The sequence below is a fragment of the Pleurodeles waltl genome, chromosome 6, assembly GCF_031143425.1.
Source record: "Pleurodeles waltl isolate 20211129_DDA chromosome 6, aPleWal1.hap1.20221129, whole genome shotgun sequence".
NCBI lineage: Eukaryota > Metazoa > Chordata > Amphibia > Caudata > Salamandridae > Pleurodeles > Pleurodeles waltl.
This window is the reverse complement of record NC_090445.1, coordinates 1,097,100,386-1,097,123,970: the sequence shown is the minus strand read 5'-3', so window position 1 is coordinate 1,097,123,970 and position 23,585 is coordinate 1,097,100,386. Positions and strand designations below refer to the sequence as shown.

Here is a 23,585-nt window from a genome sequence, read left to right as displayed (position 1 = left end):
TTGCTCTGCCCGCTATGGATGGAAGAGCTGGCTGAAACACAGAATAATAACCATCCAAATAAAAAGGGGTCATGGACCAAGTTTCTTGGAGGCAAATGATATAAGCAGATACAAACTCCAACCATTCTAGGTTTCCAACTTTGGATCAAAGCCCTGCAATGTTCCAACTAATTAAGGATAGAGATTTAATACTTTCCTGGGACTTATTCCCTGGCTCCTTAAAGATAGCAATATCTGTTACATCCTGTAATAGTATAACTGGGTCGTCAGACCGTTGGTAATGCCAGAGATATAAGCCCTCCCACCATCTCATTTTCCTGCAGAGTATCAATTGGAAACCCCTTCCCCTCTACTTGTCAATCATTAGCATCCAGGGGTGACAGATTTGGGTTACCTTCAAAATCGAAGGTGGGGTTCCATGGTGGTACCTTTGATGGAGCTACATTTAATCCATAAGGGATATTCATAGAGGGAATTGGTAAAACAGTCGGCTCATAGAAAAAAACTTAAGGGGTGAACTTTAATCCCACCTTCCCCCTTCGCACACAATGGCAGGGTCACCAGCAGATAGTTAACCAAATGAGGGTTACCAAAATTGATCACTATACAATCACCTTCATATGCTTTTTTAGACAGACCTACCCACTTCACCCTTCTAGCCATAATAATTCTGTTATTTAAGTCATCTTAATATCTACATTTTCTCCTCATCCAGTGTGCGCATTTCCTTATTAGAACCAGAGTATCTTCCTTCTGAGAACAATCAAGAGGGGCACATTAGCTAAAACTAAAACATATGGCATACTGTCTGGCGGAAGCTGTAAAACCTCCATTGGAGTGAGGAAAGATCCAGGGCTAGAGGATGTATCAGGTTTCAACAAAATAGTCGTACTGCCAGTCAGAATAGGCAAAGGGACTGTGGGTAAATCACCATGAAAGCCATGAGTAGGTTTACGGGGTCCGAAATCTGAACAGAATCCATTAAGCAATTAACTTGCTGTAGATCTTTAGGATGAGACGCAATTTCCTGGATAGAAGAAACCACAGGATTTATATCAGTTTTTATAGTGGACTATTGAGACAAAAATTTAGAAACAGTTTCTTGTAGCTGCTTGAATTTGGAATTAATTAATGTTGTTAATTTCTCCTCTAAAGCCACGAAAAGCGGTTTGAGAATTTGGTCCAAGTTGGGCAGAGAGTTGTCATTTAAATTCCTACTATCTGAACCCAATTCTCCTGATGGTAGACCTGTCGTAGAAGAGTAATCAACCGGGGCATCCAAAGATGAAGAAATAGGTTCCTTAGCCCTCGGTGCTTGTTTTAACAGCTTAGTGCTTTTACGATGACCTCCAGCTTTCCTTTTTTTTTTTAGGAGGAGGAGAGATAGCAGCTGAGTGTTCTTTAGTAGCTTCATTACATACATTAGGGGACAGTAGGGAGTGCAAAACGTTAATTTTATCTTTAGGTTGAGGCAAACTAAAATTGGGAGGGGCAGTTAAAGGATCTATAGACTGTATATGAACCATATGCTCTCTAAAGGGATTCTTTGAGTTAAATGGTTGGTCACCCCAATCCTTTCTTCTACTGGACCAATTTCAGTTTCAATGGCCCCAATAACTGTAGATAAATAGCTGGTTATTGATGATTGAATTGGCACAGCGTGTACTCCTTCAGCCCCAGATGTAATGTTCTTCCTTTTGCCCATCGTGTTCAAATGATAATAGGGCAAAACGCCCAAAATTAGCCAAAACAAATAGTAATAAGGCACAAAAGGTGCTAAGTAACAGTTTAAATACGTAAATAAATAAAATACTCGGTTAGCAGGACAAAAGAACGAGTTACTTACCTTCGGTAACGACTTTTCTGGTGGATACATTAGCTACCTGTGGATTCCTCACCTAATGAATACTCCCATGGCGCCAGCATTCGACGGAAATCTTCTTACTAGTCTCTGCACGTCGACGAGGACGTCACTCTAGCCCACGCGACGCCGTCTGACGTCATACAGGCAATAAGAGGTCCTCGACGACGTGCGGACGTCAGTACCAATCATTTTTTACGTGCATGAGAACAACCAGGCAATGCAATGAAAGAGCAAGGCAACAAACCATTACATTGTAAAAATACACAACATTGCATGAATAACTGTAAATCTTTTATATATATAACTCTCTCTTTTTTTAAAATATATATATATACACATCAAGTATATACACAAAGATATATACATATATACACATATATAAATATATTATATACAACATCTATTGCACCCTCAAAGACCAAGAGGAGCGTACTCAAGGATTACTTGGTAAGACCAGAAAGGCAACGGGGAGGCGGGTGGGACCGTGAGGAATCCACAGGTAGCTAATGTATCCACCAGAAAAGTCGTTACCGAAGGTAAGTAACTCGTTCTTCTGATGGATACAACTACCTGTGGATTCCTCACCTAATGAATAGAGTCCCAAAGCAGTACCACGCCCGGCGGTGGGTGCCTAAATGGTCAAACCAAGAAATCCTGCAGCACTGACCGTGCAAAATGGCCGTCCCTTCTAACCTCAGAATCCAAACAGTAATGTTTTGCAAAAGTGTGAAGGGACGACCAAGTTGCGGCCTTGCAGATGTCGACCACAGGAACACCTCTGGCCAAGGCCAAAGTGGCCGACTTAGCTCTGGTGGAATGAGCTCTAATGCCCTCAGGAGGATCCTTCTTTGCCAAAGAGTAACAGATTTTAATGCAAAGAACAACCCACCTGGATAGTGTTCTCTTGTGGACTGCCTTTCCTCTCCTCTTGCCCACGTATCCAATAAACAGCTGATCCTCCAGCCTGAAATCCTTTGTTCTATCAATAAAGAAGCTCAACGCTCTCTTTGGGTCCAGACGGTGCAGTCTTTCTTCCTCTTTGGAAGGATGAGGCGGAGGATAGAACGTGGACAGAGTAATTGCCTGAGCCAAATGGAAGGGTGAAACAACCTTCGGGAGGAAAGCAGCCTTGGTCCTCAACACCACCTTATCCCCATAAAAAGTTGTATAAGGGGGCTTTACTGATAAGGCCTGCAACTCACTCACTCTCCTTGCTGATGTTATAGCTATCAGGAAGACTGTTTTTAAAAACAAATACCTTAAGGGGCAAGAATGCATAGGTTCAAAAGGGGACCCCATAAGGAAAGTCAGGACCAAGGACAAATCCCATTGCGGCATAACGAATGGCTTTGGAGGATATTTATTTAGAAGACCTTTCAGGAATCTGATAACAATAGGGGATTTAAATAAAGATGGTTGGTCTGGAAGACATATAAAGGCTGACAAGGCCGATAAATAACCCTTAATGGTAGCCACTGCACAACCTTTCTGCGTTAGAAACAGAGCAAAAGACAAAACGTCCGATAGATGAGAATGCAAAGGATCAATCTGCCTCTCTCCACACCACGCAACAAATTTAGACCATCTATTAGCGTAGATAGATTTAGTGGAGTGTCGCCTGGCCGCTAATATAACATCCACTACCTCAGGCGGGAGAGAGAAGGAACTCAGGTTGCCCCGTTCAATCTCCAGGCATGTAGGTGCAGACTCTGGAGGTTGGGGTGTAGAACCTGCCCCTGCGACTGCGAGAGGAGGTCTGCCCTGAAAGGGAGACGGAGCGGAGGGCACATTGAGAGTTGGAGAAGGTCGGAGTACCATACCCTCCTTGGCCAATCCGGAGCTATTAGGATGACTAGAGCCCGGTCCTGGCGAATCTTCCTCAATACTCGAGGAATCAAGGGTATGGGAGGAAACGCGTAAAGCAACTGGCCGCACCAGGTTATTTGAAACGCGTCCCCCAACGCTCCCTGCATCGGATACTGGAGGCTGCAGAACAACGGACAATGCGCGTTCTCTCGAGTGGCAAACAGATCTACCCGAGGAAACCCCCACCTCTGGAAGATTAAACGGACTTGATCTGGATGGAGACGCCACTCGTGGTCTGCCGAGAAATGGCGACTGAGACTGTCCGCACGTACGTTCAAGACTCCGGCCAGATGGTTTGCTATCAAGCAAATCTGATGGTCCTTTGCCCAGGACCATAGTCGAAGAGCTTCTCTGCAGAGAAGGTACGACCCCACTCCTCCCTGCTTGTTTATGTACCACATCGTGGTAGTATTGTCCGTTAGGACCTGTACCGACTGACCACGAAGGGAAGGGAGGAAGGCCTTGAGAGCCAGACGTACAGCCCGTAACTCTAACAGATTGATGTGAAACATCTGTTCCTCTGGAGACCAAAGACCTTTGATCTCCAGATCCCCCAGATGAGCTCCCCACCCTAGAGTGGAAGCATCCGTTATGACTGTGGCCACTGGTGGCGACTGCTGGAACGGCTTTCCTTGTGAAAGATTGTTGCTTGCAATCCACCACTTCAAATCCACAGCAGCATCTCTGGAGATCTTGACAGTACTCTCTAGATCCCCTTTGTGTTGAGACCACTGCCTTCGGAGGCACCACTGAAGAGCCCTCATGTGCCAGCGAGCATGCGTGACCAACAGAATGCAGGAGGCAAACAGACCGAGCAGACGAAGGACCTTGAGGACTGGAACTACCGCTCCATTTCGAAACATTGGAACCAAATCCTGAATATCTTGAATCCGCTGAGGCGGAGGAAAGGCCCGACCCAATGTTGTATCCAGTACTGCCCCTATGAACAGGAGGCGCTGAGAGGGCTCTAGGTGAGATTTGGGCTCGTTCACCGAAAAACCCAGGTCGAACAACAACTGGGTTGTTGACTGCAGATGATGCGACACAAGCTCCGGGGACTTGGCTTTGATCAACCAGTCGTCCAAGTAAGGGAATACTGCTATCCCCTTCCTTCTGAGTTCTGCCGCAACCACCGACATCACCTTCGTGAAGACTCGAGGTGCTGAAGTAAGACCAAACGGAAGGACCGCAAACTGATAGTGTTGCGACCCCACCACAAACCGGAGATACTTCCTGTGTGACTTGAGTATCGGGATATGAAAGTAAGCATCCTGCAAGTCGACAGACACCATCCAGTCTTCCTTGTTCAACGCCAAAAGCACCTGTGCTAGGGTCAGCATCTTGAATTTTTCCTGCTTGAGGAACCAATTCAAGATCCTCAGGTCCAGAATTGGTCTCAAACGACCATCCTTCTTGGGAATCAGGAAATACCTTGAGTAACATCCTCGACCCCTTTCCTGCTCTGGGACCAACTCCACCGCGCCCTTGGAAAGGAGGGCTTGTACCTCCTGTTCTAGCAACAGGAGGTGTTCTTCTGAACAATAAGAAGGGCGGGGCGGGATGAGGGGCGGGAACTCCCGAAAGGGAAGGGTGTAGCCTTTTCCCACAATACTGAGAACCCAAGTGTCCGTTGTAACAGTCTTCCATTTGGTGAGAAAATGCTGTAATCTCCCCCCTACAGGAGAGGAGTGAGTGGGAAATGGTGGAAGCCTAAGGCTGCTTCCCCTGCTGCACCCCGCCAGAGGATGAGGAAGAGGCAGAGTGCTGCTGAGAGGCTCCTCTGGTGCGGACCCTACCTCTCCCCCTGAAAGATCTATAGGGATGGGAAGAGGCAGGTTGCTGATATCTTCCCCGAAAGGAAGAGGAGGAAGAGCCACGCCCAAATCCACAAAACCTCCTGAAAAATCTGGAAGAGGCCGTGGAAGAAGGAGCTTGGAGCCCTAACGACTTAGCTGTGGCCCTGCTTTCCTTAAAACGTTCCAAGGCCGAATCAGCCTTGGCTCCAAACAGTTTGTCCCCATCAAACGGGAGATCCAGCAATGTGGACTGTACATCTGCAGAAAAGCCCGAGTTACGGAGCCAGGCCTGTCTCCTTGCCACCACAGTTGTGCCCATTGCTCTGGCTACCGAGTCGGTGGTATCCAGTCCCGTCTGGATAATCTGGGTCGCAGCAGCCTGGGCATTTGAGACAAGATCCAAAAGACCCTGGGGAAGCTCTGTAAACGATGAGGAAATGTCATCCATCAGAGCATGAATATACCTCCCCAGGATACAGGTTGCATTGGTGGCTTTTAACGCCAGACTGCAGGATGAAAAAAATCTTCTTGGACTGCGCCTCTAGCTTCTTTGAATCTCTGTCCCCAGGCACCGTCGGGAAAGAACCAGGCGCTGACTTGGATGAACAGGAGGCCTGCACCACCAAGCTCTCCGGCGTAGGGTGCCTAGATAGAAACCCAGGGTCAGTCGGAGCCGCCCGATACCTCCTGGCCGCGGCTCTGTGAACTGCTGGGGAAGATGCTGGCCTCTTCCACACCTCTAACACCGGATCCAGTAGAGCGTCATTAAATGGCAACAGAGGCTCCGCCACAGCTGAGGCCGGATGTAGCACCTCTGTTAAAAGGTTTTGTTTAGCCTCCACCACCGGCAAAGGCAGGTCCAAAAAACTAGCTGCCTTCCGTACCACTGCATGAAAGGAAGCAGCCTCCTCAGTATATTCCCCCGGGGACGAAAGATCCCACTCAGGGGAAGGGTCCAGCCCACTGGCCGACTCCAGTCCACGCAGCCCATCACCCGAGTCCTCTAGCTCTCCTTCCTCCAGGGCTCGTTGGTACTCCTGCTCTTCTAATACACGGAGAGCACGTCTCCTGGAATGAAGCCGCTGTTCAATACGCGGAGTCGACAATGCCTCCGCCGAAGTCGAAGGCAACTTCGGCGCCGACAAAAGAGCAGCTGAAGCAGATGGACCCACCGGAGTCACAGGCCGAAATCCCGACTTCGACGTCGACGGGATGGAAATCCCCGGGGCCAATCCTTCTGACGCCACCGGAGCGGCCACCGGCGCCGACACTGGCGCCGAGCCCACGTTCCCAAAAGGGAGAAAGGGCATAAAGGGTGCCGGCCGAAGAGGCGCAGGATCACCCAAAGAAAAGGCCAAAGGCCCAGCCGGAGCACCCCCTGGAGCCATCTGTTGGAAGATGGCATACATCGCATTCAAGAATGCAGAACTATCGGCTCCAGGGGTGGGAAAAGCCGGATACTGAGGTGCCTGTCTCGGAGGCGACCCCGACGCCGGCCTCGGCGTCTGCGCCGGAGAAAACACCTGAGGCTCCAATACCTCAATCACCGACGCCTGTCCAGGTGAAGTTGGAGACGCCGGAGAGGGCAACGGCGTCGAAGGATGCGGCGTAACCGTGGGACTGATCTCCCATGTCGTTCGGCGCCGATCCGAAGACCTGGAACGAGTCTCCTTCGAATGACGCCGAGATTCTCTACGGCGCCGGGCCGATGTCTTGGAGAAGAAGACTTCTTGTGATGCTTCTCCTTCGATTTAGCCATAAACAGCTTCGCCTCACTTTCCTTGAGGGCCTTTGGATTCATGTGCTGGCATGAATCACAAGTCGAGACGTCGTGGTCGGAGCTCAAACACCAAAGGCAATCGGAATGAGGATCCGTCACCGACATCTTGCCTCCACACTCACGACAAGGCTTAAATCCAGACTTTCTCAGCGACATTATTACCACAGCGAAAGACTACGCAGCAAAAATACACTGTAACCAAAAAAGTAACAGTTGCTCCCTCGAAGATAACCGTTTCGAATGCACGGAAAAAAGGGAACTGACGTCCGCACGTCGTCGAGGACCTCTTATTGCCTGTATGACGTCAGACGGCGTCGCGTGGGCTAGAGTGACGTCCTCGTCGACGTGCAGAGACTAGTAAGAAGATTTCCGTCGAATGCTGGCGCCATGGGAGTATTCATTAGGTGAGGAATCCACAGGTAGTTGTATCCATCAGAAATATGGCTTACTTCTCCTCTTGTACTTAAATGCTGGGCACTCAAGGCCTCCTGGACTGCAAGCCCCAGAGGGTGGGGGACCAGCCCAGCCTCAACCGGTCACAGGACGGGCCCGCCCTTGGCCCGGGCTTTGCCTGGCCGCATCCCGCAAAGCGGGCGCGTGTTTCAAGTTTAAAGGGGCCAAAGGTCCCACCCCCGCAGTAAGCCGGTCTCCAGTAGCGCGTCCCTCGAAGGGGGCGCGTGCTTCAAGTTTAAAGGGGCCAAAGGTCCCGCCACCGCAGCAAGCCGGTCTCCAGTAGCACGTCCCGCGAAGCGGGCCCGCGTTTCAAGTTTAAAGGGGCCAAAGGTCCCGCCCCCCGCAGCAAGCCGGTCTCCAGTAGCGCGTCAGTTCCTTCTCATTGTTAACTTTGTTTTTCGTTGGCGCTCATGTAGCCCACACTTAGCATGACCACAAGTTACTTCTCATTTACTTTTTCATTCCTGATCATGGCGGCCATGGCTCTTTCATATTTTACACAGCGCAATGGGCAGTATTGGAGCGCTTCGTGAGACTACCAGTTTCTTCTCACTGTTTATTTTGTTATTCATTTGCGCTCACGGCGGCCACAGCGCTTTCACGTTTTACACAGTGCGAACTGGAGCACTTTGCATGACTACCAGTTATTTCTCATTGTTAATTTTGTTTTTTATTTGCGCTCATGGGGGCCACAGAGCTTTCAAGTTTTACACTGTGCAGTACTGGAGTGCTTTGCATGACTCCGTTACTTTTCATTGTTTACTTTTTCATTCTCGCACATGGCGGCCATGGCGCTTTCAAGTTTTACACAGTGCAATGGGCAGTAGTGGAGCGCTTTGCATTGCTAACAGTTACTTCTCATTCTTTATTTCAATTTTCAATCGCGCACATGGCAGCCATAGCGCTTTCACATTTTACATAGTTCAAACTTGATCTCAGTATTGGAGCGCTTTGCATGACTACCAGTTACTTCTCATTGTTAACTTTGTTTTTCATTCGCGCTCATGGCACTTTCAAGTTTTACATAGCACGGACTTGATCGTCAGAACTGGTGCCCTTTGCATGACTACCACTTACTTCTCATTGCCAACTTTGATTTTTATTCGTGCTCATGGTGGGACACTCCACATGACTACCAGTTATTTCTAAGTTTACTTTTTCATTTCCACTCATGACAACCATGGAACTTTCACATTATACACAGCAGAATGAGCAGTATTGGAGCGCTTTCCATGACTATAAGTTACTTCTCATTATTTACTTTGTGTTTCATTAGTGCTGATGTTGGCCATATCACTTTAATGTTTTACACAGTGCAATGGGCAGTATTGAAGCGCTTTCCATGACTACCATTGTTCTTAGTTACCTCATGTCACAGGTACGGAGAGGACAGGGCATCCCGTTTGGGCACAGCTTACAAAATGGCAGTGTAAAGCTTAAATATAGCTAACCACTTTCATTATCTTCATCATTGTATAGTGCTGTGATACGCTATCCTTGACAATTCTCGTTTCACTGTTTCCCATTAAAAGTTCCCTTTTGTCACACATGGTCTTGCAGAGCTGCTTGCTCAGTGAAATTATGTGCCAGGAAAGGACTAAATTATGAGGCAGGGTTCACCAATTTATGTGGCAAAAGTCCAATTATGCATTTACAACGCCAATAGTTCTAACTCTCGCAAATGTGAAACCTATTGCATTGCAAATGCATGTTTCTTCCCCCTGGATTCCATATGTTTTGTCAGAAGAAACTAGATTTCGCTTTGTACCTTCCGCACAGAACCATCTTGTGGAACTCCTGGACTTCAAAGCAGAGGAGGGACAATGGCAGGGCATGTATTCAGAAACATAAAGCAATACGAAAAACTCTACAACACCTGTTCTTTGCAGGCACAATACATGTAGGCAAAACACAAAGGAAATTAGGGGGAACACTGAAATACATATCGTATGTAAACAACTCAAAATGCAATGAGTGGGCTGCATATGGACTTAGGGAAGGTGCTACAATTCCCAAAATTAAATACAAGCAGACACAGGTGTACACTTTTCACAATGGGGCTAACTGCAATACATTTGAAGAAAACAATGCAAGAACTACAATATCAGAAACAACTGCAGTACATTGCAGTAGTGCATAAACAAGGAAATTCTGAGTAGTCATTAGGCAAATTCTTCGTATTGGAAGCAATTTTTTGTTTAGTGTTTTCAGTAAATCTAAGTATAATTTCAAACTAGGATCTTGTCAGAAGGAGTTCACATGTGCAAACGAACACCAATCAACAGCTGGACTTTAAATGCATTGTGGTGGCAATTGTTGAAAACCTTGCTGATAGTCTTTTTACAATTTCTAAAAGTAACACTGTACCCCTCCCGCAACTAAACAAAGGAAACTAACAAACACACAAAAAAAATAAAACTACATAATACTTTATGCAATAATGATCCTCTAAGATCTAGACGAAACAGAAATGTATAACTAATATACTACATCACGTAATCTTGCAAGTACCTAAGTGGTCTGTGGAATCTCCGCACTCAGATCTCCTGCCTCCCACCATTTGTACACCATTACCACTAGTGTCGCTGGAGACACTACCATTTCCCCTTTCATTGGACTCTTGATTCAAAGAACTTCCACCGGCATTGCACCTGGCATTGGTATGGGCATCTCTACCTACATCTCTGCCCAACACATCACTATCATCCATCATCAAGAAATTGCTACATCTCTTAACACCTTCAACACTGGTCCCACCTTCCACACTGAAACCATCACCTTTCTCATATAATAACACTTTCCTCAAATTCCACCATTCATTGTTCTCCAAAATCACAAGCAAACCATGTACTTCTGTTACCTTAAAGGAACCACGAAATGCCCTTATATCATCACCAATTATCTTTGATTTCACTTTGACTCGGGGTTCCACCTTAATTTCCCTACCATTTTCACTCTTAGGTACTCTTTCACCATGTTCAATCATCCATGCTGGTGACATTTTGGTATAGGCCTTCCACCCCTCATCACATTAAAGGGAACTTCTTTTGTTCTATACAATTAAACTAGATCGTTCAACATGGCCTAAATATCCCCTTTCCTCTCCACTGCCATCTGCACTACCCCCTTTATAATAGGATTGGCTCTCCCAATAACACCATTTGCGTGGGGATTGTACAAGGACGAGCACAAATGCATTCTGCCACGGAAACTCAATTGCTTTATTTCTTCTCATGTCAACTTAGTCCCATTATAGTAATCTGTTTCACTCTGTAAACTTTTTGTTTAAAAATGTCATCCACCACCTAGATAGTGTTCTTTGTAGTGATCTCTCGCATAAATTTCACCACCAGCCATTTGGGATGTTTATCTACTAAGACTAGTACAAATCTTAATTCAGCAGCAACTCCTCACCTGGGTCCAATGAAGTGTACACCTACCATATGCTACGGTGCACTTGGGCTCGCAATCACCCCATCACTGGCTGCTCCCCTACCTTTATTCTCATTACTCATTTGGCTACTTCCTTATCCATTCCTGGCCACTAAAGCTTTCCCTTTGTCTTTTCCTAGTGAATGTTTGTCCCAAATAGCCTTCATGTGCTATTTTTAACAAGTTGAATCTTAAGCCCTCTGGAGGAGAACCTCTCACCCTTCGAAATGACTTCTCATCCAACACAGACAACTCATGCAACACTTTTACATATAGTGTCACAGAGACCGGTAAATAACTTTCTCACCTAGACACCTTAGAGAACAATAGTAACACTTGCCATAGGACTTCATCTTCCTTCATACAATTGATCCATTCTTGTTACTTGAATGCTCACTGACTCCATTCAGTCAAATCATTCACACTGGCAACTGCATCTCTTTTGTCAAAAGCTACCCCCTTAACTTTCCCTACTCCTTGCTGGGGTAGTGGCATCCTGGACAGATAGTCTGCCTGGGCATTCCTTCAACCTGGTATATATATATTAAATCTTATATTGAAACTCCTGCAAACTGCTAAGCAAGCTAGTCTCTCAGAACCCTTCCCTGCTCCACCTGGAGAAAGAACGTTCATCAATGGCTTATGGTTTGTGTTTAAAATCAAGTGAGATCCCCATAAACGCATTCTAAAATATTCTGCTGCCCCTGCAGAAGCCAATGCTTCCCTCTCTCTAACCGAGTAATTTCTTTCAGAGACAGTTAGAGTGAGATGCAAAAACTACAGTTTTATCTCCATTCTTGCATGCTTGAGATTTCACAGCTCCCAAGCTCACTGCACTAGCATCCAACATGAAAACAGATGTGAAATATGTATCAAGAGTGGTCAAAACCTTGGCAGAAAATATCTCATGTTTTATATTTTCAAAACATTTTTGTTCTTCATCCTGCAAAAAATTGCACCCCTTTCTTAACAGTCTTGTTATTTACTCTGTTTGCTATTCAAAATGTTTGACAACATTACCATAGTAATCTTCCATAAGGCCTCAACTGATCTTTGTCTTCTGGAGCAGGGGCTTTTTTTTATTGCTTCCAGTAAATCTTTCTTTGGCTTAACTCATGCAGCACAAAAAAGGTATAACCTATCTACTCTACCTCTTCAACCAAAAAAGTAATATATATATTTTTTTTTTAAAGTTAAACCAGCCTCAGCAATTCTATTCAAAACTTGCCTGAGGGCCATACTGTGACCCTCCACTGTCTTGTCAAAAAGCAAGATGTTGTCTTGGAAGTAGTCCATGCCTTCTACCCTTCTAAATATGTGTCGCATCATTCTCGGAAATACCGACTGCCAATGAAAGGCCAAACTGCATTCTTGTAAATTTAAACAACCTCTATTGTAATGAACAATTTAAGATGCTTTTAATCTTTGTGTAACCTGTTCTAAGAGTAGGCACTCCTCAAATCAAGTTTGGTAAAGTACCTACCACCTTTGAGTGACAACACTAATTCATTAATATGTGAAAGGGGATAGTTGTCCACAAAGGTATTTTGATTAAGTGTATGCAAATCTATACAAAATCTATAGCTCCCAAATGATTTCCCTGTGATTACTACAGGAGCTATCAGACTAGACGTTTCAGTTTGTTCAATTACTACCTGGTTAACCATGTTTTCCAACATTCGTTTAACCTCTCACCTAGCAATAATGGATATTTTTCTCACATTATGTTGAACATGTACATCTCCAGGTCTAACCATAATATTGTGTACATATTTTTCAAGCTCTCTCACTTTGTCGGAGAACACCCCACTAGCTCCCTCCACTATTGTTAACTGTTATAACTTCTAGGGATTCTAACCTAGTCATGCTTGTAGACGGTATGACTATATGTGAATCGTACTGAAGTTCCCACCCCAAAATTGCTGTAAGGGGCACTTAAAGCCACATACACCTTTCCCATTCACAAATGTTTCTTGGAATTGAACTCTTGTTGGTATGTACCCAATAATGTAAATTTGTACTCCTTGATATCTACCTGGGTTAATATCTTTGGGAAAGCCAACATTCTCCTAGTCACTGTGCCTCAAACATTCCTTTAACTATGATGGTGTATAGAGATCCCGAATCCACCATGAGGTGAACCAAACTCCCTATGATTTTAAGTTTAGCCTTCTGCCTACACTATCTACCGCCACTGCCTTGACCATCAGTTACGCACAATGTTCAGTTTACTTCCCCATTCTCCTCCTAGTTTTCTTGTACAACTGTTACCTTAAAAGTATCACCAATCTTGCACATATGGTCAAAGTGACCTTTCTACACGTTTCCTATACACTTTGCTGATTCCAAAATTCTTTCGCTATATGCAGTGTGAAAACTGCTTCCACATCTTGTACATATTTTTTCTAAACTTTTGAAGTTATTCACATTTTTCTTATTAGAAGTTATTTTCTTGATGTTTTTAACATACCCTTTAACAGGGCTAAATATCTCAGTATCCTCTTGTTCAACAATAATTTTCAAAAATGTCTATCCATTCTTCTCATTCAATAGGTGGACTTCCTTGGGATAGGAACACTGGGGGTGGTATTATTGCAGAGGCATTCATCACATCTTGTAAACCTATTACCCAACACCTAGCAGGACTCCTCTTTCACAGATGTTCCTGTGGAAAAAAACGTTAAAGCTAGCGTACTAGAACTAAGTAACAGACAGCAGCAGTCCTCCTTCAAAGATGCTCCAGTGGTTAAAAAAAAAAAAACATTAAAGCTAGTGCACGATAAATACATTACAGACTGCAGCAGCCTTTAATAGTCCTCTTTCTAAGCTGATGACCCCTTTTTTCCTTTATTCATCAGCCTCTGTTGTTGACACCGCACCGTGGTCTCCTTGACGGGACTGGCAGTAGGTGGCATCCTTGCTCAGTAGTCCTCTTTTAATGTTTACGAAGTGATGAAATGCCTTCTGCCATACACTGCTCTCTGCCCCCAAATACACCACTCGCCAGGCCATACATTGCTGTGACTGAACGCCGCTCTCCAGGACCCCTGTGAAGGTACACCGCTCCCCAGGTTGAACACCACTGTGTCTGCACAATGCTCTCCAGGCCGCACCCTGCTTTTTCAGTGTTCTCTTGAGTCAGTGTGTGCCGAACCTTTGATGCACTCCTTCAGGAGGTCTGCTTTAGCACTCTTAATACTGTTGACACACTCACCTTGATGATGCCACTTTAGCGCACTATATATCTTAGAAACACTTGGAAACATTAAAAATAGTAATCACACACTGTACTTTCCGAACGGTTGTTTGAGAGCACAATGTTGGGCAGGGAGCATCAGTTCATTAAAATTTTACGCTGGCAAGATAAGATAGTGTTCATCAGGGTAATCGGCATGCCAGTAAATCAAGGTAATCAGCATTCCTGCTGGTTTGGGGGGAGGAGGGGGGCTAATTTTGTACTGTGTTGAGGAGCAAATTCTCATTGCTCAATTCTGTTGGTGCACTGATGCGCGGCAGGAGTTGTCAATGAATGAGACATTCTCACCCACCGCAGGGAATACTGCACAAGTCTGGTGGGCAAGAAAGAGAAATTGTGGAAACCCCAGTAGGCAACAAGCAGGATCCTCATTACCCTGCAGACAAAGAGGGGGCCCAGCAATAGCCTTAATTAAGGCGAAGAACAAGGACCTGGTGGTAGTTCTCACAGCATTGGCATATCTGAGTCAACTAACAGCGGCGATACCGCAACAAATGCTGAAAAGCTGCTGGTGGCGCTGATCGTTTCTAGTGCATGTTTGCGGTTGAACGAGCACCCTGCTTGTGGGGGTCTCGGTGACCCCTGGAAGCAATCCCCTGCCGCTTTATAGCCCGTCTCAAACTACCACACTGCACCTGGCACCCAAACAATAGGCCTTGATTCATTAAGGAATAAAAATCTCAATCCTTGATTTCATGCCGTCTGTGCGTGAGGCTCAATGCAAATATTTACCACTGAAAAGAAAACTACTGTAATCTAACATAAAAGACCCCTGATGTCAATGCAGACCAAATGGTAAATGCCTGACGGGCAGTAAACATCTGCCCTGTTTCTTGGGGCACTTGCTGAAACTCAAGAAGACTAAGACCCACCAGAATGCTCCTCAAGTGGACTCATGATTTGCCAAATCCTCCATTGCTTGGTCTTGCAGCTGTTAAAGCTACAAACGGCCCTGACAAACACTTACAACTCAGATGGGTTGTTATGTTGGTGCTACTGGGTCCCCATGGGAATCACTCCCACATAACGGTTTGCAATCATATTTAATGCTGGGCTGTATGACTATGAGGCAATTCTCGAATTGTAAGTTTGATATTTGTATTGGTTATTTATTTCACCATGCAGGTTTTTTGTGGCTGGCTTGGTTCGCAGGTGTGGGTGGGATGATGCTGGATAATCATAACAGAGCCAACAGATCTCCACTACACTACTGAAACCCTAGTAATGCATTCTCCAGAAAATGTGCACTACACTTGGCAGATACTACACCTCAGTAACCTGATGCTGGTGTAAATGGCTCACATGAAGTTTCATATGCTCAAAGGACTGCACCAATATGTAAAAAGCCATATCCGACTCCTACCTTGCAACATGGAAGGTCTCAATAAGCACAGGAAGGCCAGAACAGTGATGGCGTATCTAGCTTGCCACACTGTAGACATAGTCTTGCTACAAGAAACACTTTTAAGTATGCAGAAGCCTTTGTTATTTGTCTCCCGTTGTAGTAGCTATACCTCAAATTGCCAATCACTCCACACAGGCAAGAGGACTGTCAGTCCGACAGGGCTCCCTTTACCCTGATGCACGTGGAGAAAGTATACGAAGGTGAGATATAACCTGGTACAAGTCAGTGCAAGTAATAAACATATGATAATCATTAATGTCTATGGCTAAAATACCACCAAGCTGGACTTTTGAAGGTTGATTTGGCAAAAATGGATGGCCCTATTGCACACTATCATATTCTGGGGGTACGACCTAAACACTGTGCTAGACAGAAGCATGGACAGTTAAGGTGCACACACCATGCAGTAGAGGCACGTAATCTAGTCGGCCTGTGGTGACACTAGCATCAAGACATAAGGGAGGGTAGCCACATCTTTAAGTGCCACAGCTCTTGGGCGGGCTCAGCTGGTTTTACATTTTTAGTGGGAATAAAGACAGAGCACACATTCCATGTACACTTTCGTGCCACTGCCCAGTGATATTAACAATTGAAATACCTACTTCTAAACACAGGGTTGTGTGCTTATCAAACAGCATGCCATTCGCAAAACCCTTCAGGAAAGACTAATTAGTTTGGCACAAGAGGTTTGTGCACTTATAAAGAACTACATGGAGTTAACAGACATTTGGTCTTAACTTTGATTTTAAAGAGGATACGGAACTGGAACTAAGCACCTACACAAACGTGCAATAGCAAAATCATTTATAGAGGTGGATAAGCTGAGGGGAATGCTGGCATTCATGCTTAACCATCCGTTTTCCAACCAAACCATCACACACATAACGAGTGACACCAGAGACTCCTTTTATGACTCAGGCAATGTACTGTCTGAGTTTATCCTGCATTACGAGACTATTATTATATGTATATCTGGAAAATGTCACTTAGCCAGTGTACATCTGTTCGTGGCATGTTCCGCTGCAGATTCACATGCTATGCATATTCAGCCATCTAGTGTTGGGCTCTGAGTGTTACAAGTTGTTTTTCTTCGAAGAAGTATTTTCAAATCACGGGATCGAGTGGTGACTCCTCTTTGGCTCCACTGCTCATGGGCATCGACTCCATGTTAGATTGTTTTCCCGCAGAGGGTAAGGTAGGAGTGATAGAGTATAAAGAAAAGCGATGTCCATGCAAATGAAATATATATATATATATATATATATATATATATATATATACATACATATGTACAGTGAATGTTGAACTTAAACGTCTACAGGCTCCCGGGGAGGGTGCATGTGAATCTGCAGCGGAACATGCCACGAACAGATGTACACTGGGTAAGTGAATTTTCCGTTCAATGGCATGTGTAGCTGCAGATACACATGCTATGCATAGACTACAAAGCAGTTTTACCTCCCATAAGCAGTGGTCAGCCTGTAGGAGTTGAAGTTGTTTGAAATAGTGTTCTTAGTACAGCTTGTCCTACTGTGGCCTGTTGTGTTGCTAACACATCTACACAGTAAAGCTTGGTAAATGTATGCAGTGTTGACCAAGTGGCTGCTTTACAGATTTCGGCCATTGGTATGTTTCCTAAGAAAGCCATTGTAGCTCCTTTTTTGCGGGTGGAGTGTCCCTTAGGTGTAACTAATAGCTGCCTTTTTAGCTTTTAGGTAACACGTTTGAATACATTTTGCTATCCATCTAGCTAGCCCTTGCTTTGAGATAGGGTTACCAGTATGTGGTTTTTGGAACGCCACAAATAATTGCTTGGCTTAACTAAATTATTTAGTTCTATCTATGTAATACATTAGTGCTCTTTTAATGTCTAATGTATGCAGGGCTCTTTCTGCTACAGAGTCTGGCTGTGGGAAGAAGACTGGTAGTTCACTGTTTGATTGATATGAAACTGTGATATACCCTTTGGGAGAAATTTTGGGTTTGTTCGAAGTACAACTTTGTTTGTGTACTTGTATGAATGGTTCTTGAATAGTGAAAGCTTGTATTTCACTACCTCTTCTTAATGAAGTGATTGCAACTAGGAAGGCAACTTTCCATGTTAGGTATTGAATTTGACATGAATGCATAGGTTCAAATGGTGGACTCATGAGTCTTGTGAGTACTATGTTTAGATTCCACAAAGGCACTGGAGGTGTTTTAGGTGAAATAATGCATTTTAATCCTTCCATGAATGCTTTGATAACTGGGACTCTAAAGAGCTGTGTTGTATATTTGCAAATAGGCAGAGATTGCAGTGAGATGTATTTTAATGGACGAAAAGGCTAGATTTGCTTTTTGTAAATGAAGCAAATAACTTACAATGTCTTGTATTGATGTTGAAAGAGGGGCAATTTGTTTAGATTGACAGTAATATACATACCTTTTCCATTTGTTTGCATAACACTGCCTGGTAGGGGGCTTTCTTTCCTGTTTAATTACTTCCATACATTCAGTTGGTAGTTGTAGATATCCAAACTCTATGACTTCATGCGCCAAATCGCTAGACTGAGCACTTTGGGATCTGGATGCCTGATCAGTTGTTTGTTTTGGGTTAACAGATCTGGTCTGTTGGGGAGTTTGATATGTGGTACCACTGAGAGATCTAACAGCGTTGTGTACCAGGGTTGATGTGCCCACGTTGGTGCAATAAGTATGAGTTTGAGTTTGTTTTGACATAGTTTGTTGACTAGAAATGGAATGAGCGGGAGAGGGGGGGAAGCGTAAGCAAATATCCCTGACCAATTCATCCATAGAGCATTGCCCTTAGATAGAGGATGTGGGTACGTGGATGCAAAGTTTTGGCATTTTGCTTTTTCGCTGGTGGCGAATAGGTCTATGTCTGGCGTTCCCCAGTGGTGAAAGTAGGTCTGAAGAACTTGGGGATGAATTTCCCACTTGTGTGTTTGTTGATGATCTCGGCTGAGAACGTCTGCCAATTGGTTGTGTACCCCTGGAATGTATTGTGCTACTAGGTGAATGTTGTTGTGGATTGTCCAATGCCAAGTCTTTTTGGGTTAAGAGGGACAGTTGAGATGAATGGGTCCCTCCTTGTTTGTTTAGATAATACATTGTTGTCACGTTGTCTGTTTTGATAAGGACCTTCTTGTGAGTGAGAAGAGGCTGAAAAGCTTTGAGTGCTAGGAATATGGCTAGTGATTTATGTGAAATTGTTTGTGTTTGGTTTCCCATTGTCCTTGAATGTTGTGACTGTTGAGGTGTGCCATTCATTGATGCATCTGTTGTAAGTATGGTGTGAGGCACAGGGTCTTGAAAAGGCCGCCCTTTGTTTAGATTTGTGGAATTCCACCAATGTAGTGATATGCATGTTTGGTGGTCTATCAACACTAGATCTTGGAGTTGACCCTGTGCCTGGGACCATTGCTGTGCGAGGCACTGTTGTAAAGGCTGCATGTGTAATCTTGCATTTGGGATAATGGCGATGCATGATGCCATCATGCCTAACAGTTTCATTACGAATTTGACCGTGTACTGTTGGTCTGCCTGAATTTGTGCTAGTACATTGTGAAATGCTTGCACTCTTTGTGGACTTGGACTTGCAAGTGCTGTTTGTGTATTTAGTGTGGCTCCTAAATACTGCTGAATTTGCGCAGGTTGTAGGTGGGATTTTTGGTAGTTTATGGAGAACCCTAGGGTTTGTAGGGTTTGTATTACATAATGTGCATGATTTTGGCACTGTGTATGACTGGTGGCCTTTATAAGCCAATCGTCGAGAAATGGGAAGACATGAATGTGTGAATGTGTTGTCTTCTTAGGAAGGCAGCTACCACTGCCAAACATTTTGTAAAAACTTTGGGAGCGGTTGGTAACACTTTGAACTGGTAATGTTTTCCTTGAATTACAAACCTGAGATATTTTCTGTGTGCTGGATGGTTGGGTATGTGAAAATAAGCATCCTTGAGGTCTAATGTTGCCATGAAATCTTGCTGCTGTAGCAGTGGGACCAAATCCTGTAGTATTACCGTGTGAAAGTGTTCTGACAGGATGTAAAGATTGAGAGTTCTGAGATCTAATGTTGGTCTTAAGGTTCCGTCTTTTTTGGGGATAAGGAAGTACAGTGAGTAAACCCCTGTTCCTATATGATGTTGTGGTACAAGCTCTATGGCTTGTTTGAGTAATTCTTGCAACATTGAGATATGTTGGGAGGAGATATTGTGTGGTTTTGGAGGTATATTTGGGGGAATGTGTGTTAATTCTATGCAATAACCATTGCGGATAATACCCAGTTGTCGGTTGTAATGGGTATCCAATTGTTGTGGAACTTTTGCAGTCTTCCTTGTGTCGTATACACAGCACCCATGGCTTTAGCGGTGACTGAGTCTTTCTTCATTTTCTCAATAGCCCCATCTACTTCAGGGCCAAAAAGCTGTTTTTGATTGAATGGCATGTTAAGGACTGCCTGTTGAATTTCAGGCTTAAACCCTGAAGACCAAAGCCATGCGTGTCTCCGTATAGTAACAGCAGTATTAATTATTCTAGCTGCTGTGTCTGCTGAATCTAGGGCTGATCTAATCTGGTTATTAGTAAAAGCCTGCCCTTCCTCGACTATTTGTTGTGCCCTTTTTTGTTGGTCTTTGGGGAGATGTATGATATACTTCATCTTGTCCCAGTGGGCCCTATCATATCTAGCCAATAGTGCTTGGGAGTTGGCTATCCTCCATTGGTTGGCTGCCTGCGATGCTACCCTTTTGCCAGCAGCAGCAAATTTCCTGCTCCCTTTGTCTGGTGGCGGTGGTGCATCACCAGATGACTGTGAGTTGGCTCTCTTTCTGGCTGCGCTGACAACTACAGAATCAGGCGGCAGTTGTTGTGTAATGAATGCCGGATCAGAGGGAGGTGGTTTATACTTTTTCTCCACTCTGGGAGTAATTATCCTGGCTTTGACTGGCTCTTGAAATACCTGGTGTGCATGCTTTAACATGCCTGGAAGCATGGGAAGGGAATGGTAGGTAGAGTGCGTAGAGGATAATGTGTTGAAGAGAAAATCATCCTCTAAGGGCTCGGTGTGCATGGCGATATTGTGGTAAGATGCCGCCCTAGTCAGAACCTGATTATATCCGATGCTATCTTCTGGTGGTGATGGTTTGGAAAGATAGCAGTCTGGGCTGTTATCAGGTATGGGATCTAGATCATAGAGATCTCATGGATCCACATTGTCTTGTGAATCGAAAGAATGTGCAGGAGATTTTACAGGTGTGGGAGTAGTGGGTGCAGAGACAAGCAGGTGAGGCGAATGAGGAGGTGAAAATCGTGGAGGTGGAGCTTTTTGTTTAGGCCTTGGCACTTTAGCTGGTGTCTGAGCAGTGTCCAATTGTTCGTGAAAGGCCAGCTTCCTCTTAGGCTTCAGAGGATGTGCAGTTATGATCTTGCCAGTGTCCTTGTGAATCTGAATTCTGGCCTGCCTTTCATCAATGTCCTCCATTTGTGTGTGTCCCTCCGAAAATGTATGGCTTTCTTTAACTACTTTAGAAAGTCCATGCTCCTCTGTATAAACTGGCCTTTTTGGCTCCGAAGATGGTTTTTTCGGGATCGGGAGTGGATGTTAGCCTCGGCTTTGAAAGCGATTTTCGCGGTTTCGACTTGAGGGATAGAGGTCTGCTTGCTTCGGAGCCAGTGCTTCGGCTCGAGGCCGAAGGCTTCGGAGGCGTGGCCTTTTTCGGTGCCGAAGTTGTTGCTTGGTCACGGAGGGTCTTTTTGCGGGTCGAGCCATGGCCTTCCGGCAGTGGCGTTCCCAAGGCCTTATGTTTGGGGTTGGATGGGACAGGGGCAGGCGTACTCACTTGCTGTCCTGCCGTGACCGGTCTGTCTTCTTTGGACTCCTGTTTGGAGTCGGACCATCGGACGAAGACTGCGGTGTGCTCGATCTCCTCTTCCTCGACGTCGAGACATTCTGTGCTCTTTGACGCCATCTCCAGTCTTCGTGCTCTTCTGTCTCAGAGAGTTTTCTTCGAACGGAAGGATCTGCAGGCCTCACAATTTTCCTCTCAATGGTCTGGGGAGAGACAGATTACAGACGAGATGTTGGCCTGTATATGGGAATTTGGCGTGGCACCGAGGACAAAAGCGGAATGGGGTCTGGTCCATGAGGCTTCCACGTGGTCGGCCCGACCAAGCCCGAGTTGGGCGCGAGCACCCCAAAGGGCGAGTAAAGATGTTTGATCCGACGGTACCGAAGTGTCGACGAGAGATGTTACGCGATCAAAACAATATCGACGAGAATTAACGAGTTATAGAACTTTTCCGACTCGAACTATCGAAGCAAAAAGAAACACGTCCGAACCCGATGGCGGAAAGAAAATAATCTAAAATGGAGTCAATGCCCATGCGCAATGGAGCCGAAGAGGAGGAGTCACTCGATCCTGTGACTCGAAAATACTTCTTAGAAGAAAAACAACTTGTAACACTCCGAGCCCAACACTAGATGGCAGAATATGCATAGCATGTGTATCTGCAGCTACACATGCCATTGAACATACATATATATATATATATATATATATACATACATACATACATACATACATACATACATACATACACATGCACACACACACGGCACACTGCTGGAATTTACAGAGTACTTCGACCCTGTGTCTCTCATCTGGTTAGAGGGACAGAAAAGAATTCCTGACAGAACCCATTGCATTAGACTAAATTACTTTGTCTATTTCTGATCTTCCTGCCAGTAAAACCATGCAAAAAGGGGATTTGCACGCAGAATATACAGGGGTTTTGCTATGGTTTTGGCACCTAGGCTTCAGAAGATTTATAAATCTCCCTCAGTCTTTCAGAAAGGCCATAATCGTCACACTCCTGAAACCGGGTAAGCCTCCCATAGAGACAGACTCTTACAGACCATTTCTCATAAACACTGCTGCCAAAATACTAGGTAATTCACTACCACTACTACTAGTAATACTTCTTAGGGTGGTCATCCCAGACCAATCTAGCTTTATTCCGATCAGCATCCCACCATAACTTGAGGACTCTATTGGAGCTCCTTCATCAACTGGAACCAGGCCAAGAGGGAGCAGTTTTGCTCCTGGATGCCTCCAGGACTTTTCACTCCCTTGAATGGATTTTTTTTATTCACAGTGCTGGCTCACATGGGCATTCCCCAACATTTTGTTAATCATTGTGTTCTGGCCCAGCGATAAGAATACGCCTCAACAGCCTACTATTCGCACCATTTGCCATGCAAAGGAACACGTAATAAGGTATCCCTTATCTCTTATAACATATGTGTCTACCTCTGAACCCCTGATTTGCGCAATAAGTCAGCTACAAGAGCACAGGGGCCTTGCCTTTTCACCCCACAACATGGTCATCTCACTCTATGCAGATGGCAATCACACTGCGTTTTTGTGAACCGACCACAAATCTCTCACCAGATTCAGGAAATCACTCTATTCAACTGGCTGTCAGGTTTATCAAGTAATTGGAACAATCACAAAATGTGCCTGTTAACTGTTAGAATGCAACACTGGCCATTTGAATACCCCCACTTGTACTGTGGCACAACTTAAATACCAGGTAATATGTGCGAGTCATGATAGGACCACTGCACTTACCGAAAGCTGAATTCATTGATATAAAGATTGGCCAACCAGGTACAATCCTGGATCAGTAAAAATGCAATATTCACATATGTGATCATAAAGTTTAGTTTTATA

At 44.9% G+C, this 23,585-nt stretch overlaps 1 protein-coding gene across 2 annotated transcripts in view; it reads right to left on the bottom strand.

The window, feature by feature from the left end:
* The window catches only part of CSGALNACT2 (chondroitin sulfate N-acetylgalactosaminyltransferase 2), a 315,984-nt gene that overhangs the window by 73,428 nt on the left and 218,971 nt on the right, over nucleotides 1-23,585 (bottom strand). The gene's annotated exons all lie outside the window — the stretch shown is intronic.